Genomic DNA, 12,164 nt, shown 5'->3' on the forward strand with positions numbered 1-12,164 from the left:
AGTGAATTTAACATGTCAAGTAGGGGGCTCCTAGGGGAGGGGGATGAATTTATTTGGGACTTTGGGGTGGCATAGGCCTTTGGGCTTGAGCTTGCCCGAGGTGGGGCCCTGGGTCTGGGGGGCTGTACCAGTTTCATGCCAGGGTTAGGAGGCCGATTAGGTCCTATGGGATTGTCCAGTTTACAGGGACGGAACCTCTGAATTGTGAAACTGACGCCAGGGTCATAACCCGTGACATATAATCTAAGTCCCCAAGTTTTTCCATTTGCCCAAGTCTGGGTATACCAGAAGACTTGGATGATGATGGGGTCACAGGAGCCAGCGGTACAGGCGTTTGGGCCAGGAGATGTTAGTTAGTTAGGGAGATTAGTGGATTCCGATAAGTCCATGGGGCAATTGTTTCAGATCCCCGTTTGGCACAGTGATATTTGCCTTCCCCTTGGCATTCTGAATCCCCTTCCTCGGGACAGGCATAGCATTGGGCATTCCATAAGCCCTGTTCCAGATGGAGGGTGGTACACCTGTTTTGGGAATTTGGTATGTCCAGGTAACTATAACTTCCCCACCATTCATTTCCAAGCAGTTGGCTGAGGTCAAATTGGAAGGTCGGTTGGGATGGAGTGGTGGTTTTAGCGACCACAATCCCATGCACCATTTCAGTGAGTTCCCAGGTATAGTTTATAACCTGGTGAGGGCTTTTACCCGCCACCCCCAGCGGGGTTATCAGGAGGACACAGAGGGATTTTTTTGAGAGTCTTATCTTTAGGGGATCCTCAGTTGGCTGGATGGTCCATTTTTCAGGGAGCTGGTCCGGGGTGACCTTTTTTATTTGGGTGTGATGAATCCATGCCATTTTCCCGCAATTTTCACTGCCTTTGGGGTTGAGAGGATCACTGGCAGGGGTCCTGTCCACTGGGCCTCTAAGGTGGCTGGCTGAAGCTTCTTTATCCAGACCAGGTCTCTGGGCTGCACCTGAAATAGATCTTTTTAGGGGCAGGGTTTGTTGGTCCTGGGTGGGTTGCCTTCACCAGTTCCCGAGTTTGCTGGGTGGCAGATTGCAGAGCTGTAATGATTTTAGAAGAGAATGGTTATTTAATTCAGTTATTTTTCCTTCCCCTAATTTAGGGATTAGTGGGGGTGGTCGCCGGAACATGATTTCATACGGGGTAATTCCCTTAACATAGGGAGTACATCTAGTTTTTAGGAGGGCACATGGAAGGAGACTCACCTAGTTTTCTCCAGTCTCAAGCTTTAGTTTATTTAAAGTTTCCTTTATTGTTCCATTTATTCTTTTAACTTGCCCTAAATTCTGTGGCTTATAAATACAATGTAATTTCCATTTGATATTTAATAATTTTGCTAATAATTGGGTAACTGGGGCAATCAACGCAGGCCCATTGTCAGACCCCATTGCAGTCAGGAGGCCAAATCAGGGGACAATTTCAGAAATTAGCTTTTTACTATTATTTGTGCTGTTTCGGTTCTGGTAGGAAATGCCTCAGTCCATCCGGAGAAGGTGTCGATGAAGACTAACAGGTATTTGTATCCATACGGACCAGGTAATATTTCCGTGAAATTTATTTCCCACTGTTCCCCCGGGGCTTGTCCCCTCAGCCTAGTTCCTTGGGGCATTTTTTTCCCTCATCCGGAATTTACCTGGGCGCAGATATGGCATCTGGATGAGACCTGCCAGCCTTGTTGTTGTAATCGGGGAACGTAGTAATATCTCTGTAAGAGTTCAATTAGTTTCGTACTGCCCAGGTATATACTTTGGTGAACCTGGGTAACCAAATTTTTCCCCAGGTGCTCTGGCACTAGGATTCTCCCATCCGGGAGAACTTTCCAACCATCCGGATCTGTTTTAGTGCCCAGAGTTTCACCCAATCTAATCTCTTCCCCGGTATAATTTGGAGGACTCGGCACCACTCGCCCCGGTGGAACAGGAAGTATCTGCAGCATCCCCACTGGTTTTTGGGCAACCTCTTTTGCCATTTTATCAGTCAGGGCATTTCCTGTGGCGATTTGAGTTTCAGCAGTCTGATGTCCTTTGCAATGTATAATGGCCCTCTTTGGCAACCAGAGATGACCCCGGGACCACGCAGTCCAAAACATAGCCAGAATTTTAGTATCCGCAAATGACTGAACAGGAAAAACAAAATGGTAGGTAGGAAACTGTTAAAAAAGAAAGGGAAACCAAGAAAAGACGCATAGGTGCAAGCCAATGCGTCTACTGCAAAGAGAACAAACATTGGACCAGTTGCCTACCTGTCTAAAAGGCTGGACTATGTAGCAGCCGGGTGGCCAACTACCTCCGAGCCATTGCCGCCACTGCCATTTTAGTCAAAGAAGCATCCAAATTGACTCTGGGACAGGACTTACACATAGTGGCCCAACATTCAGTAGAAACATTACTAAGAAGCCTGCCTGAGAGATGGCTCTCAAATGCCCAAATAACCCAGTATCAGGTATTGCTACTGGATCCCCCGAGAATCTGCTTCCTAAGAAATGGCGGCTCTTAATCCCGCCACCTTACTCTTGGATGATGACCCGTCCAAACCCATCCATGACTGCCACAAGATCTTGGAATCTCTCACGAATCTGAGGGCTGACCTCACCGACGACCCCTGGCCAAATCCTGATGAAGAATTATATACCGGCGGGAGAAGTTACGTCTATCAGAGGGGCTGGTTGCCGCCTCTTGGCCATTTCTCCCCTCTGGTCTTAGAGGGGGTGGAGGGGCTGTTGGGTATGAGGGAGGGTCCATCGGCAGCAGATCCTCAGATGGTCCTGTCAATACTAGGATCCCATTAGTTTTTTTCTTTTTGAGAGGATTTTATTAAGAGGGCCATTCTGGCTTTGGGGGATTTTCCTTTTTTTTGGACTCCATGCAAGACCTTAACCACTTGGGTTTTTCTGTCAAGATTTCAATCCAAATTAGTTTATAGGGGATTTGGTCAGGGTGGCCTGGATTACCAGAAATCGTCCTTTGACTCTATAAACTATAGATAAGTCTGTGGTTCCCTCGGAAGGCCACCCAGAACCAAAAGTTGGCCACTCCCATGAACAAAATTTCTCCAAGTCAAAGGCGTTGACAGGGGCTCCGTAGTCTCTGGCCTTCCGCTGATATTCCTGAAAATTTTTCAAAAAGCATTGAAGGGGAGTTCAGACAGATGAACTTGCCTGACTCATGGCAATTATGACAAGAATGACACAGAATGCGAGGAGACCAACAATTGAGAGGAGGGACAAAACGAACCAAGACAAACAAAACGTTATCCCTAACTGATTCCTAACCAGAATCCCGGGCAACATCTTGCTCTGGGACTGGACCTCGGAAGTAATGCAGCGTTCAGCCTTCCAGAGGTCCTCACTGGATCCAATAACAGACCTGCACTCACCGGTGAGGTTCCCAGAAACAGATGACTCCACCATATTTTGTATAATTTCGGAGGGTCCTGTAGGACCAGCCTGGTTCCTGGTCCTTGCCTAGGGAGGAGGAACGTCTCTCCGAGGCCTTCCCCTAGGCCAGACCTCGGCTCCAGGGGCGATCCCCAGGACCTGTGGTCACCAGATATCCCTCTAGGGATGATCTCGCTGGGGCCTCCAAATGTTGTGGGGTGCACTGAAAGAGAGAGACCACACGATTCAAAAACATCTGCAAGCCAATTTGGAGTCTTTATTAGCTGGCCAGCGACTACCTCAGAAACCCTCAAGAAGGAAGACTCAGAGAGCAGCCCCCAGAGGTTTTCAAGGTGTGCTTATAAAGGCTAAAACCACATCCTAGTTTACAGTTGCTAGCAAGCAAGCTTAATCACAGAAGCAGAAAAATGCCGTTAGCTGTTGCCAAAACACATCCCATTCCTTCAGTTTCCTAACATTGGTTATTGTTTAACTCTTGGGGACTCTCAGGCCTGATTTATTGCTCCTGGCCCTTCACAAGGGGAAGTTTTATTTGTAGAAGAGCTCCAGCTAACATATGAAGGAAGAATGCTAGGATTAGAAATCCCCAGTTTGGAGAGATGCAAATATTAAAAAAAATGATCATGGTGATGAATACACAACTAAATGATGATATTGTGAGCCACTGATTGTACACCACATATAGAATGCTTGTACATTGAGAATGTTTGTGTGTTTGTTAAGGTTTGACAATAAAATATTAAGATTTTGCATTCCACAATGAACAAATGCATCTGAGTATTGTGACTCAACCCACTGCTAAGGTAAAAATGTTATGTGTTATGTGGCTCCTGAGGAATTTATAAAACCCCCCTATAAAGCAGACTTGCTACGAAAATTCAACCTGAATCTGATTAAGCCTCTAGATCAGCTCGATAACAGACAAAGGTGGGGGTAGTGGGGTGGGGGGAGGGGGAGGTATGGGGAGGGGTTGCAGACTAGTGTCTCTGCCCTATGCGCTCAAACGACGGATTCCTGAGCCCCAAAGCCTTCAAAGAGAGAAAGAATTCATGACTAGGCACAGTACAGTCGATCAGATGGCCCAGTGGCCTAAAAATCTGTCTCCCCAAACTGCAGTAATTCTGATAGTTGTAGAGTATTAAAAAGATAGACAAGGAGTACAAGGGTAGCTCAGTGGTAGAATTCTCGCCTGCCATGCGGAAGATCCTGGTTTGATTCCCAACCCATGCACTTCCCCCCCCACAAAAAAAAAAATAAAAGAGGGGCAGGTTTTAGGATAATAAGCACAGTTGTCCCAGATGACATCATCAGAGGGAATCTGATTATTGAGCATGAGCAGATTGATCACACACAGAATGCGTGTGTGACAAAATGGCGGTCTTGATATGAGGATGGGTGTGATTTTGGGCATTATAATGAGATCTAGATGACTTGTAAGCTAAAGTCTAAGCTACTTTGCATGTCAAGTGGGCCCACTTTGGTTAGATCCAGTCTTGGTTATCATAACTTTGAACTTGGGGTGGATGAGTTCTGGGCTGACCCAGAACCCTTCATGAATAAATATGAGGGACTGTCTTTAGTGATCATAAGGCTCCAAAGTTGAACAACAGGATAAGGGAGCACAATTGAAGGTCAGTCACAAGGTTTTTATCATCCCAAGGGCATGAGATAAAGGCTTTGCAGTCCTTAACAGAGATCAAGGCAGCTGGATTTCAGTTCAGAGCATTCGGACATTTCCCTCTGGCCACTCTAATATATCAGAAAGTAATGAGGAATAACTATATATAATGATTCAGCAATCATAATCGTTTGCTAAATCTTATATTCTTGGTTTTAAGCTCTCTGTTCATTAGAAGCACAATACAAGTCACATCAGGAATTGAAATGTTTCTGGGAGCCACATTTAAAAGAATAAGAAGAAATAGATTGAATTAATTTTAATAACAGATTTAACTCTCTCTTTCTTCTCTCATATGTCATCTCGAATCCTTGGAATATTCCAAATTGAAATTTGCTGAGAGTATAAAATACACTCTGGGTCTCTGAGGCTTACTACCAAGAAGAGAATGTAAAGCATTTCATGAATAATTCCTTACATTTATTGCAGGTTGAAATAATAGTGTTTATATATATAGTATAATACATAGAGAGATAAATGTTTATACATATAATATATGATATAATACATAGCATATATTGTAATATATAGTGAGAAAGATGTATGTTTATGAATAATTCTTTACATTTATTGCAGGTTGAAATGATAATGTTTATATATACAATATAATATAGATATATATGTTTATACGTAATAATATATAATGTATATTATAATATATATGGATATATGTATATTTATGAATAATTATTTACATTTATTGCAAGTTGAAATAATGTTTATATATATAATATAATATAGTAAATTATAATATATATAGAGAAAGAAATACATGTTTATATATAGAGAGAGAGAACAGAAAAAGCCAACGTTGTAAAATGCTAACACTTGGTGAAGACAGGTGAAGAGTGTTTATGGGAGTTCTTTCCTGTATTCTTGCAATGTTTCTCTAAATTTAAAATTATTTCAACCCAAAATAAAAGAATGCCAACCACAAAAAAAAAAACCACAAAAAATTATTTCAACCCAGAATTTTTAAAAAGTTATCTGCCTCTGCCTCCCCAAAAATGATTATTTAAAGGGTTATAAAAAAATGTTTTGAAGTTCATGGTTCTAGCTTCTAGGAGAATATGTTGTCCGGGGGCGGGGGGGGGGCACTGAGTCCTGATGGTCCCCTGGCGGGGAGAGTGGTACAGCAGTCATGCCAAGCTCCGTGGGAGTGGGAAGTTCCTGTCCCACCCAAAGGCGACAGTGAGGGTCGCAGTTCTCTTGCTCTGGCACTTCTGACATCCAGGGACAGTATCCTGGCTGGCACTGGGCACAGTGGAGGTGCCTTTGCTGTCTCCAAAAGGTCCTTGGAAAACAGGTGCATCCTGTTGTCTCAGCCGATGCCAGCAGCGTTTGGCTCATGTGTGTTTCCATCACACCCTCACCAAACAACTTCTGGTCAAAATCTGACTTCTTCTCTCCTGAAACCCTAAAGGACACCCAGGGCTCTATCTGAGATCCTACAAAGGTTCCATGCACTAGGGTAACTTTCCAGAAACCTACAACCTCCTTATGGGTCCCTGGACCAGATAAGTCCTGAAATGCAGAGGAACCAGCCTCTCCAGAACATCAGCTAGTTCCATCTGCCTATCCCATGTTATCCACAGCCCCTTCCAACATGAAAAAGAACGGCCATAGCCCAAATACCCCTAATGAGTGGGCAAAAGATCAAAGGTGATGGTGGAGTTATACACAGAAGGTAGGGTTTAACAAATGAGTATGAGTGCTGAATCATTATACTGATATTTCTTTTGATCTCCAGTATCATGGAGCAGCTAGAAGGAAAAACCTGGAACTGTGGAACTGTAGCCCATACCATACTCTGAAATCTGTTCTATAACTAATTGTTACAGTGTACTTTGAAATTTATTGCTTTTTTGTATTTATGTTGTATTTCATTATTTAAAAAAAAATCTGGCTTCTTATCCAGGCCCAGCTACAGGGAAAGATTTCAGCTTGGTTACAATTAGATTTACCATCACATGTTAAAGGATAGATGTGGCAATGCTACAGATACTTCTGGAGCTCGGTTCATTCAAATGTGTCCAGTCTTGACAAGCTGACAAAATCAGGTCTGCGCAAGAGCCCGTGAGGCTGACAAGCCAATCCCTGAACCCGGATAAATCTACCAGTGTAGTCTCTGGCCAGAAAGCCCCCTAAAATCAAGCTTAGGCCCCCTAGAGTTATTTAAGCCATCTCAGTGCATATTTATAATAAAAGAATAGGAAAAACTACCATTGGGATCTTAGCTAATGCAAAGGGGATGGGGAAGTCAACCAAGGGGACCAAAAAGAATTCTCTTGTTTTCCCCAATATCAGGGCTGGGGTGGAGAAGATAAGGCTCAGCTGTGAAGGCCATGGCCAGCCATGCCAAAGGAGGGGCAGTGGTATCTGGGGTGGAGTATGGGGGACAGAACCCAGAGGCTTCCAGGAGGCCCCTGCAGCTGTGAACCTGGAAAGGACACACAAGTCCAGGGCACTTTTGCACAGGGCAGCCTGCAGTGGGTACCGAACAACGGGGAACTCCAGCGGTGGCATGGGCAGACAACCTGCAGGGAAGGGACCCAGGGGCCCAGCGGTGGCCGAGCTCAGGCGTCCCATGCAATCGAAGTGAAGGAAAACATGGGCGTCCAGGAGAGCAGGCTGAGTGAAGAGAAGGACACTGGTCCTAGGATCTTGGGACTGTTGAGAGCTTGGAACTCCGGTGGAAGCATCCAGAGGCCAGCGTGTTTGGCGAGTTGGGCACAGGAGGGGTCAAGGGGACCTCTGCCCAAGGCGAGAGAGGTTGGAGAGGGGCAGCAGCCAGAGGAGCTGCCATTCCCTTCTAAGTCTGGTTGGCACTGCCCATCAGGCTCGCACTCCCCTGCCTGGAGGGTCCTGGGGTCTCAAGTCACTGAAGCCACTGACGATGTGTTCAAGCTCAGTTGGCCCTCTCCCTCTTCATCAGACTTGGGCTCTGCATTGAGCTTTTTGGGGCACAAAGTACAGCTCTTGGCACAGGGGGGTCTTTGGGGTACATGCAGCTGGCCCCCACAGTCTGGGATTTCCATCCTTTCCAACATCCCTCCGTCCATTGCAGGTTTGGAAGTTTTCTCAAACGTTCATTCCCTGCCCTGCATTGGCCTGTTTGGGTCTTTGCCTTCCCATGCCACTCCCAGCTGCTGGAGATGGTCACCTGTTTTATTTTGGCCAGGCCCGGGGCGTGGGTGAGAGAGACACTCAGAGGCAGAAAGACAGAGCGAGAGAGAGAGAGAAGCAAACACACAAGCATGGAGCAGCTCTTGGTGGGTTCAGCCACGAACAGCCACGTCTGCCAAAAACCAGAGAGGTGGGTCAGTTACTGATGTAGCAGAGAACACCCAGAGCGGCTGGTCCCTCCTCAAGAAATCATGGGAACCCCAACCACCCCGATCCTGGAGTCACTGGAACCCAAAAATTCATGCAGCCAGGCATCCATTTACTACATCATCTACTATCAGGCATGTTGATGACCTGAGGAGTTCCTGCCTGCTGGGATTTCACAGGCCAGCGGAGGAGGGAGAGTTGCAGAATAAATTTAGAACTGTGCGGTAGATGCTAAATACAGCTAGGAAAACAAGCCGTTTGCACACGGGAGGAAGTTAAGAACTACACCGGGAGGTGGGGGAAAATTTTGCCAAAGGAGTGAGACTGGAGGTCCTAGTGGACCCCTGAACCAGTTGCAGCCGGCTGGGGGCACGCCCAGGGACAGGGAGTCCTTCTGGTAGGTAAATGTGACAGGCAAAGGCTTGGGAACCTCAAACCATGAGACACATCAAGGTATCTGATCCACCGCGGTTGGCTTATTATGGCAGAATCGCACAGTGGGTGCCATAGAAAGTGGGGTTCAGGGCAGGTTCTGGGCCGGCCTTCAAGAACTACGTCATGGTTAAGGCCCGAATTTTATCTCTTAGACCTGTCGCAAGCCACGTGGGCCATTGAGCACTTGGAATGTGGCCAGTCCCCGAGCCACGATGTAAAATGGTTTTGCATTGTGAAGACTTGATCTGCAGGAAAAAGGCTAGCCCATCCCCTAACTGATGTTTCCAATGCTGACATGCAGACATGAGAATACTGCAGACATATTGGATTAAATAAAATAGATTATTAAAAACCATCTCACCTACAGCTATAAAGAGGAATGAACTTCTCATATGTGCCAACAGCACAGATGCTGAGTGAAATAAGTCAGATGCTTTCGTGGGCAAATATTGTGTGATTCCACTTATGAGCTATCTGGTAGAGACGAATTCACAGGGACTTGGAAGGTAGATTGGAGGTTATCCGGAGCTGGGAGGTGGGTATGGGGAGCTATTTGCTTTTGGTGATAAAAGGTTTTATTAATGGAAGTTGGTGTATTGGTAGCACTCATTGTAAAAGTAATTAGTGCCACTTAAAAATAAGTCCAAATGGCCACATTTTTGTTATATACATAACCACATTTTTTTATTAAAAAAGAAATCCTTTCACCTGTTACTTTCTTTTTTTTTTTAGTGTGGTTACCGTAACATTGGAAATTACAGATGTGTGGGAGAGGATCAAGGTTTAGAAGGGCGGAATGCAGGTATGGCTGGCTCCAGGTGTAATGAGGATACTGGCTGCCCCAGGGGACCATATAGGAGGCCAGATAATAGTCAAGGTGAAAAATAACCCAACCTTGGCCTAAAGGAAAGCAAGAGAGAGGGCCAGGCCTTCTTATAAATAAGGACAGGGCTTTTTCTTGAGAACCCACTCTCAGGAAGCACTTTATATAGATTGGTCAGTGCTGTTGTCATCTCCTTGACATGCAACATTGGAACTGTTGGTTTGGAATGCAAGGGACTCTTTCAAGGTCTACTGGAGGTAAGACTCACTCAGCCTGGCCTGGAGCCTGGCCTGGGGTCTGATCTGATTCTCCCCTCTCCGGACTCTTGTCATGGCACAGGCCCAGGAATCATGAAACAGGAAAGCAAGAGAGGGGCAAGGGGTGAGAAGGCCACCAGCTGACCATTAGCAGATGGACAAAGGTCTGATGCGGGAAGAAGAATTTGAGGAAGTGGAAACCTGGAGGGCACCCAGAGGGTGGCAGCAGCTGGAACCCTAACATTACAAAAGCGATACTCACCAGCACTTGATAGAAGGGCCAATAAGGGCAATTGTTCCTGTTGCCTGGGGGGACACCTGGGGTCTTTTTAATCATAGTAAATGGATGTTCTCAGTTGAGTTTAGGGTCTCAGCGGGGTTGACTTGCTGGTGCCTCTGATTGTGAAAACTCAGTTTGGTGCACATTCTGACAACTCACCAGGCCAGGGCTCCAGGAACCCCCACCCCCATTCCTTCCTCTCCCCCAACAAGCCCAACCGCTCAGATCTTTCTGTGGGTCTGGAAGCTTAGTCTCTCTGGGGTCACCAGGCTGGAGGGTTTGAACGTGACTCAAGCTTGGAGGCAGGAGCTGGAGGGCTTCTCAAAACCAGGGGTCAGCAAACTACAGCACAGACCCAAGTAAGTTTAGAAGGGCGGAGTGCAGGTATGGCTGGCTCCAGGCGTAATGAGGATACTGGGGTACAGCCACGCCCACCATTTACGTATCACCCGTAGCCACTTTGGCACAGAGTTAAGTAATCTGGCAGACCCTATGGCTTGCAAAGCCTGAAATGTTGAGTGTTTGCAGACCCCCAGATGCTGTGCTGGGCTGGAAACCTAATGCATTTCTCTCACTTGGACTAGTGGTGGGAGATTTTGGCTCCCAGAGGGTACTCGGTGACGTCTGCAGACTTTTCTACTTATCACAATTGGAAAGGGGGCAGCTGCTGGTAGGCAGGGGTGAGGCTGGACAGCAGCTGGATAGCCTACAAGACGCGGGACAACAGAGAATTGTCTGACCTCCAAACCTGGTTCCCGTCTCCTAAAGACACTTCCTAAAGTTTGCACACTCTAACTCCCAGATAAAATCGGGAGTCTCAGCGAGGAGATACCCCATCTGAGCTGCTTTTCTCAGTCCCTGTGACAGCCCTGAGCTCTCACCGTGGGTTAACCAAGAAATTAGGATTTAAGGGGTGATTATGGTTCCTGAATCATCATATAAATATTCCTTTTGGCTTTCTGGTGGATTGGAGTAGACAGAGGGAAATGCCTGGAACCTCTGAGCTGTCATCCAGCTGCCTTGATCTCTAATGATGCTTGTATAGCCTTTATCTTGTGTCCTTGTGATGGTAAAAAGCCTTAGGATAACCCTCACTTGTACCCCTTTTATCTGTTTTTGTCAACTTTAGAGTCTTGAGGTCACTAAAGAACATGTTTATTTATGAAGGGTCCTGGGTCAGCCCCAGAGCTAACCCACTCCAAGTTCAAAGTCATCTTGATAACTGGGTCTAACCAAAGTGGGCCAGCCTGACATGCCCAGTAGCTTAGACTTTAACCTACAAGTCACCTAGACCTCATTACAATACTAAAAATCACACCCATCATCATAGGAAAGATACCGGTTTCTTGCACGTTTTGTGACTACGCGTGTGATCAATCTGCGCATATGCCATAATCAGATTGCCCTCTAATGACATCACCTGGGGCCACTGTGCTCACCGTGCTAAACCTGCCCCTCTTTTGATGCAGTAAAAACTATCACACTTACTGCAGTCTGGGGAAACAGATTTGGGGTTGATACGCCGTCTACTCTCCTGCTCCACACCCAGCAATCAACTCTTTCTCTTCGAAGCCCAGGGGTCTCAGGAATTGGCCATTTGAGCACATCGGGCATAAGAACCACCACCTTTGTCCGGTAACAGTGGCACGTGGACCAAGCAGATCACGGACCCAGTGTCCTGGCCCACTCACCTGTCACCCATCCCCTGGGACACCCTCCTTAGGACAAGATTGGCGTGCTGGGCAGACCAAAAACTCAGCCACACGAGTTTCTTAAGCCATGAGCCGCTTTTAATCATCGAACCCAGCAAGGACCCAGCGCCGCCTCTGCTGGAAAAAGTCAAAGCTCTCTGGGCAGCCAGTGGCCGTGTCTCCCAGCTTCCCCTTAACCCCAAAGGCCGCTCCGTGGGGGACACCTGCCTCCCCGCCCTCCCTGCCC

The 12,164-nt window shown here is 46.6% G+C and overlaps 1 protein-coding gene across 1 annotated transcript in view; it reads right to left on the reverse strand.

Annotated features, from left to right (window-relative positions):
- Nucleotides 1-12,164, reverse strand: part of LOC143682992 (immunoglobulin lambda-1 light chain-like) — a 33,444-nt gene that overhangs the window by 19,200 nt on the left and 2,080 nt on the right. The gene's annotated exons all lie outside the window — the stretch shown is intronic.

This window comes from Tamandua tetradactyla, chromosome 5 (genome assembly GCF_023851605.1).
Source record: "Tamandua tetradactyla isolate mTamTet1 chromosome 5, mTamTet1.pri, whole genome shotgun sequence".
NCBI lineage: Eukaryota > Metazoa > Chordata > Mammalia > Pilosa > Myrmecophagidae > Tamandua > Tamandua tetradactyla.